This window comes from Polyodon spathula, chromosome 32 (assembly GCF_017654505.1).
Source record: "Polyodon spathula isolate WHYD16114869_AA chromosome 32, ASM1765450v1, whole genome shotgun sequence".
Lineage (NCBI taxonomy): Eukaryota > Metazoa > Chordata > Actinopteri > Acipenseriformes > Polyodontidae > Polyodon > Polyodon spathula.
This window is the reverse complement of record NC_054565.1, coordinates 2,488,608-2,495,819: the sequence shown is the minus strand read 5'-3', so window position 1 is coordinate 2,495,819 and position 7,212 is coordinate 2,488,608.

The window sequence follows — 7,212 nt, the reverse complement described above, 5'->3', positions numbered from 1 at the left end:
TATCTGGAGTGTCAATGTCTGTGCATCACAAGATTGCAATCCCAGCATTGAAACCTCATGGCAGTGGCTGCATTTCCTCAGAAAGTCACCATATGAGCATGGTATGTATGGTTATATACGTTGATTCATCATCATCATCATCATCATCATCATCATCATCATCATCATCATCATCATCATCATCATCATCATCCTTAGTTGTTGTTCATAAAGCTAACACAAACAGCTGGCTGGAAAAGAAATGTCTTTTTGGATCGTAAAAAGATTCATCAGTCAATATTTGATTTTTACAGCTCCATCTGGATATTCTTTTTCAGTAGCTTTTGTGATAAATGGTAAATGCACAAGCTTGCCCAAACGGAATCTGCACTTCATAACTTGCATTGGACAGCATGTATCGAATGTGTAAGAGTACACGACTGCAGCACAATATGCTGCAGCCCTGTGCACATAACATGGCCAGATATATCTGTTGGTTATATATCTAGGAGGTATATTAAAACATATAAATATTACCACCTGTCTGAAAACAGAGCCAGCTTTTTTGGCAATATTCTCAAAATTCCAAGTTAAATAATAAGTGGTAGCTTTTTCTTTGCACAGATGGAATGCATTGAAATATTATTAAAATCGCGAGGCTGTTTCTGCTCTCTGTGGCACAGTATATACTTAACAATCTCTTAATGACCACTGACTGGAAAATAACACCTGACCCTGAGGGATACTTTATTTAGAACTAATAATCATTATCAAATAGAGATGGCTTCAGAAACATACCCATTAGAATATTATGCAAATGTACCGATAAATTGAGAGAGTTCACCTTTATTTAAATGAAATTCCTAAAGAAGAAATATTCATAGAGTAGCTTATAAATATTTACAGCTATACATTATAACAAAATCACATTAAGAGTAGTCAAGCAAACACATGGTAGAGAGGATAATATATTTCACAAAAGATTAGGAGAAGGGGACTGGTAAAATTAGCCTAATTTAGTCATAGCCGCTGTCTTGAATACAGTTGCCACAAATTTTGCTAGAGGGATTTTACTGTATTCTGCATATTTTGGTCACAGCAATAACTATAGAATCAACTGACATGGAATTTAGCTATAAAGTCTATTTATTCTGGCACTAAAGAGGTTTGACTTAATTGAGTCTGTCAGCAAGTGCGTACTTCGCCCAAAGCCTTTTCATTCACAATGTGGTTTGTCTTTTATTTGTCAAAGAATGTGAAATTACTTTGTGCAAAGCCTGGGCACATTCAAATAGGAGTCATATAATAAAAGATTTGCAATATTAGATTTGCTAAATAGATCAAGCACAATATCCACCATAGTCTCAATGGCTCTAACAGCAAATTGGTTTTATTTTCAAGATTAGTCCAATATAAATTATGCAAATCATTATTTCTGAAAAACCAACTGATTACTTACAGTAATGTCATGTCCCAAATATTACACTTCTTCCTAAATTATAGTATTGATTTCAATGCAATTGTGAATGCAAAGATTGCAAGCTGTGTTTGAGGGTATGTATTCCATCAAGGATAATTAACCACCTTGCCTCATTCAGCGATAAGTAACTTTACAGAAACTGTCTTTAATATACTTAATTGTCCAGCGTCATCAATCCAAGAAATGTATTAACCTTTAGACTGACTTGGTTGTAAAGCAAGCAAGAGGTAATTCTCTGCAAGTTAACCCCACAAAACCAATATTAGATGTAGAAACAGAGATGGGCCAGGCAAGGGACTCTCCTGTACATGTTAATAATGAAACAACTAGAAGCCAGCTCTATCCAAGCTAAGCAAATATAAACCCACCTCTCTATGCAGTCAGTGATGTACTATCCACCAACTTCTTAACAGCCACTGAGATCCCACACACCAAATAAAATAGGTCCAATATCGACCATGCCATGTAGTTGATTGGAAACTGTATACAGTGCGGTGCAATTTTAAAGAGCTTATGGGGACTGCATGTTTAAAACATGTTGTAATTTCAGACAGGTGGTAAATAGATGGACGATTATAAAAAGAAATGTGTTAATTTTAGGGTCAGGTCACATTTGCATTAAAAAAAAAAATCCATACCTCATTATATATTTTCTCAATCCGTTTCCTTAATCATCAACACAGCATGGGAACATCCTTGTTGTGTGTTCAGATTCATTAATTTCCGATAAGAGCCTACCATGTGAAGTATATGTCTTCTTATTGCTGTCTTTAATTATTCTCTACCTATTACAAAAAACTCTAAGTAATAACACTCCAAGGTACTATAAAATATAGAATATTAGCATTTGAATGGCTGAGATGAGATGTTTAACTATAAAATCACCTAATTACCTCAAAGACAGACTCAACATGATTTTTATGCAGCATTGATAACTGGACCATATTAATAGGTTGAAAAGCAACTTTGATGGATGGCACAACAGCAATAATAATTTGACAAAGCCATTGCAAAAGCCTGATTAAAAATTAATCATAAACGCACGGAGCCCATTTCACAGGAAACAATTAGTGCTTTTTATTAAAATAGGAATGCTGAAAAATGATCCTAACATGCAAAGCCAGCAACGCATCTATAGTTTGTAATTAGGTCATAATTAAACTTTAACACTGGATTAAATGCAGTGCTTCCCATGAAGATTTAATAGGGGTATTATTCATTCATTAAAAGCAATGCGTAAATCCATTGTTTTCCAATTATTAAATGGAAACAAGGGCCATCCTGTGAATACAAATAAATGTATCTAATGAACACACTGCTGTCTGGAAAGGTCAGCAGGAACTGAACATTTGACGGGCTAATGACATATCTAAACGCACTCATGTCTGACGGTTATACGAGGTGGTGTTTGTAGATGTGTGTGCGAGTATTTTTTGCATTCATTCAAGGCAGTTATACTTCAATTAATCATAAACGTCCCAGTCACTTCAAATCCAGGTCCTTGAAAATGTAAGATTTCCTTTTAGTCACCGTGCAATGCCAACGTGGACCTGCCATTTTCTCTTACTTCTACACGAAAAGGCCAACATTTCCCAGTTGCTTTCATCCAAATTGCTTTCCGACTCAGATACTGAGAGATTGATGCATGCTTTTGTATGTTCTTGAATTGATGATTGTAATGCCCTAGTCTCTGGTACTCATAGCCATGTTACAGCTCAACTGGAATTATACAAAATGCTGCAGCTAGAATCTGAACCGGGTCTAAGAGACGAGGTCACATTACTCCTGTACTAGCATCTCTGCACTGGCTTCAGGTTCGAGTCAAGATAGATTTTAAGGTGTTGCTTTTAACTTATAAGGCATTAAATGGCCTTGCACCATCGTATTTAAATTATATATTAATATCCTATATTCCTAGATGCCACTCAGATCACAGAAAACCAGGCTGCTTACTGTCCCACAAATTTAAATAAATAAATAAATAAAACACAGGTGGTAGAGCATTCAGTTATAGAGCCCCAAAACTCTGCAATGATCTGCCTAGCACCAAGTGCCACTGCTCTTAAAACAAGATTAAAAACACATTGTTATAATGGAGCGTATGATGTACTTTTATTCTCTGCTTATTTTACTGTTCTCTGTGTTTGTATGGCTTTTCTTGCATTCTTTTATTAATATTTGTCAATGTTTTATTCATGTGAAGTACTTTGCGGCAATTTTTATTGTAAAAGGTGCTATATTAAAAAAATTATTATTATTATTATTATTATTATTATTATTATTATTATTATTATTATTATTATTATTATTATTATTATGCAATATGAGGGTGACTGGCCTCTGTGATATATGAATACTATTTAGATGAATGAGGTTTCTCTTTTGATCAGAGACTGTATACAGAGAGCATGATTAACAACCACTGCAGGTTCTGTCTCCCTAACTTGCTCATACTTAACAGAGAACCTGTTTTGCAAGAGAGACCTATTGCCTTCTATAAAAGTTTACCACAGTTAATTTGCACTGGAATGTTACAGTTTTCCTAAGCTCTTTCCATGCTTAAACAGTTAAGGATTGTCAAGTTTCAGTTTTTGCTTCACTTTTCATAACTCCATGCATTTTAAATCGCAATGTAATTGAAAAATTTCAACACAATGACTTTCCAATATGAGAAAGCAAGCCCCCTAACCCCCATACCTCGTACCCCACTGGATTGAAGAGTGAAAAAAAGAAAAAGTTGTGTTCTCTGCTTCTTATCATCCTGGATGCCTCCTCTGAGGTGGGTATATTCCTCAGTGTTTGGCAGGATGGAAAGGATATGGTTTGTCTTCAGTTTGTGAGCTCTGTGCTGACACTGCGAGATTTGTCTGGATCTGAATGCAGTGCAGGTGTTTTCAAGGCCAATTTGGGCAGCTCCAGTGGTCCTTCTTGAAACACACTTTGCTTCTTTAGCATCACAGACTGCCAAGAAGCCAATTAGTGCTAATTGCATGGGTGGTTTGGTGACGTGGACTCCTGCCCATTTAGAAAAGCAGTAAGACCACTAGAGAACATTCACTTTAGAAGTGACCAGCTGTCATATACTGTAGAGTTTTCAAAAATTGTTCCAAATAAACAAAAAGGAAATGTTTAAAGATGATCATTCCCTGGGAGCCATTAACATTGCAATGGAATACTCTCTCTGCCTAGTTTTAGATTTAACTTAATTTAGATCCACTTGAAACTATATTGCAGCTAGTTCTTCATAGGATACGTGTACAGTGAAACTGTTACCCCACTTACAAACTGTAATATATATATATATATATATATATATATATATATATATATATATATATATATATATATATATATATATATATATATATATATATATCACGCTTCACTGCATCAACTGCTTTTTGTAAATGAAAACAAGCGATTATCAAATTGCATTTCAGTGTAAATATCTTGATAAAGCTGGCCCTTGAACTCTCCTCTGATGCATTGTACTGCAACCAGTAGATGTCAAAGCGTGCACAAAAGAAAACGACACACAAATAAAATGTTTAGATCAATACAGTCTGCAACATAGACACGCAGATACAATACACAGGCACACACACACACACACACACACACACACACACACACACACACACACACACACACACACACACACACACACTATAGCAACCACACACAGTCTCTGAAATGCAGGTGTAGACCAATGTGTGGTTGTTACTCCGTGTCTCTCTGCCTCTCTCTCAGGATTACGAGCGGATCCTGCGCTTGTTGAGCCTGGATGATATGGAGCAGCTGGCGACCCGCGTGCTTCACCCTGAGGCTGTGGAGTGCATGGAGCTGCCCGCCTTGGACTGAGGAATACAGCTGCTGCCCTCTCCCCTTCACCCCTCTCCCACACCACACCCACTGAGCAAGATATTTAACTGCCCATGCCCTAACCACTAGAGGTGCCACTTCACAATAACACTAAATATTTACTGACTGGTCTTCAATAGTTTGGAGTAGAGCATTGTATGTGTTTGATAAGACATCCCACATAACACACCCTTTCTCAACAAATACAAATAAATATATAAAGCAATGAACACATGTTATTTCTTTAAATATCTATGTTTAATATAACAATAAGAATAACAATAACCAGCCCTAAAAGGGTATAGATACATAAACAATGACACACACTAACATGCTTACTCTATTTATTATAAATAACCAAGCAATACAGAAACATACTATAAAACCTTCATTTTTTCAAACTACAACTTTCAGCCATCTTAAGCCTTTTCGTGGTCCTCTGACTGCCCTTAATCATAACAGCTGTCCTTCCTCTAAGGGGCAGCTTTCCATGACTCCCTTCCCCCGAATCTCGAGACCCCTTTCTCAATCCACTTTGTCTCCTTCCTGGTCCATGTCTGCAGAAAGAAAAGGTAAGTGTTAATAGAGCTCACTTGACTCACTCAAAGGGGGGGATGGGGGTCTGCCCCCCCCCCGGCTAGGAGAAGAGTAGAAGGTGGTTGTGTTGCCAGAGAGAAGAGGAAGGTGTACAAACTGTACTTTTTCTCCACTCACTAGTCTTTTTTTTTTTAAGAAAAAGTTTGTGGCGAAAAAGTAACGTTTTATTCAGCTTTTACACAATCCTATTGCTTTTTGTTTTATTCAATAAGGTTATTTAAATCAACAATAAATAAAAAATATAGCTGATCACAGAGCAGACAACATAACTCACGCTCTTTAACTGAATGATGGCAATGAGACACAGTGTCTCCGAGACGCAAAGCATATTAATGCTGACTACAGGCTGAAGGCGTCGACAGTGAGTGAGTCTCCAACACAACAGTAATGGAATTTACTAACACTGAGTGCATCATTGTGACAGATACAAAAGCCCCCAGACACCTACTAGACACTGTAAAGAAATTATTTATTGTGACTTATTTTCCTGGGGGAAGCCTTCCTTTGTTATACTGGGGATGTGTCATGCATGGGCAGGGATAAGACAAAGAAACGAAAACACGGGCAGCATGTGTCTTAAGCTTTTGTGCTAATGGGTTGTCCCTCACATGTAATCTATAAAAACTGCATCTCCCTGCTTTCAGATTCACTCAAGAATTGTATGCTAATATATGTATCAGTTGGGTGCAGATCAGCTTCTTGAAGCTCGGAATGGCTTGCTTTCTAAAATTACCTGTGAAGTCGTTTTCATTTATTTATTGCATTTAGAATTAAAATCTCTAAAAAGTGTCTGAAATTCAGGTTTCGTTTGATTTTTTCTTCTTTCTCTAAATTCAAATCTTAAAAACACGCTGTCAGAAAACAGTTTGAGGTATGTGTAAACAGCGCAAGGTGGGTTTGACTGTATTTTCTCTCTGTTTAACAGGTTTTTGCAGAAATATTAGGTCTAACTGAGCACTTTTTAATATATTACTCTGTAACATTATCCTACATACAACAGTAGTAAAGCTAGCCTATTACTGCCATCAAGTGGACTGATTTAAAATTGCATACTGCATAAATTCACACCAATAAAAAGATTAGTCGTTTTACAGTACTGCAGGTTTGCACAGCTGAACATCTCTAAATTCAGGTTCACAAGGTGCAGTTGGAATGACTGAAATAAATTAAAACAATCTTCGTGTGGTTCCATTTTTTTGTCAGCTGCTGTCCCCTACTGAAAAAAGACCCCCGAGATCTGGAACGGATCCAAACTGACCGGTCTAACGCAGGATTGACCCAGATAGAGTTCTGCA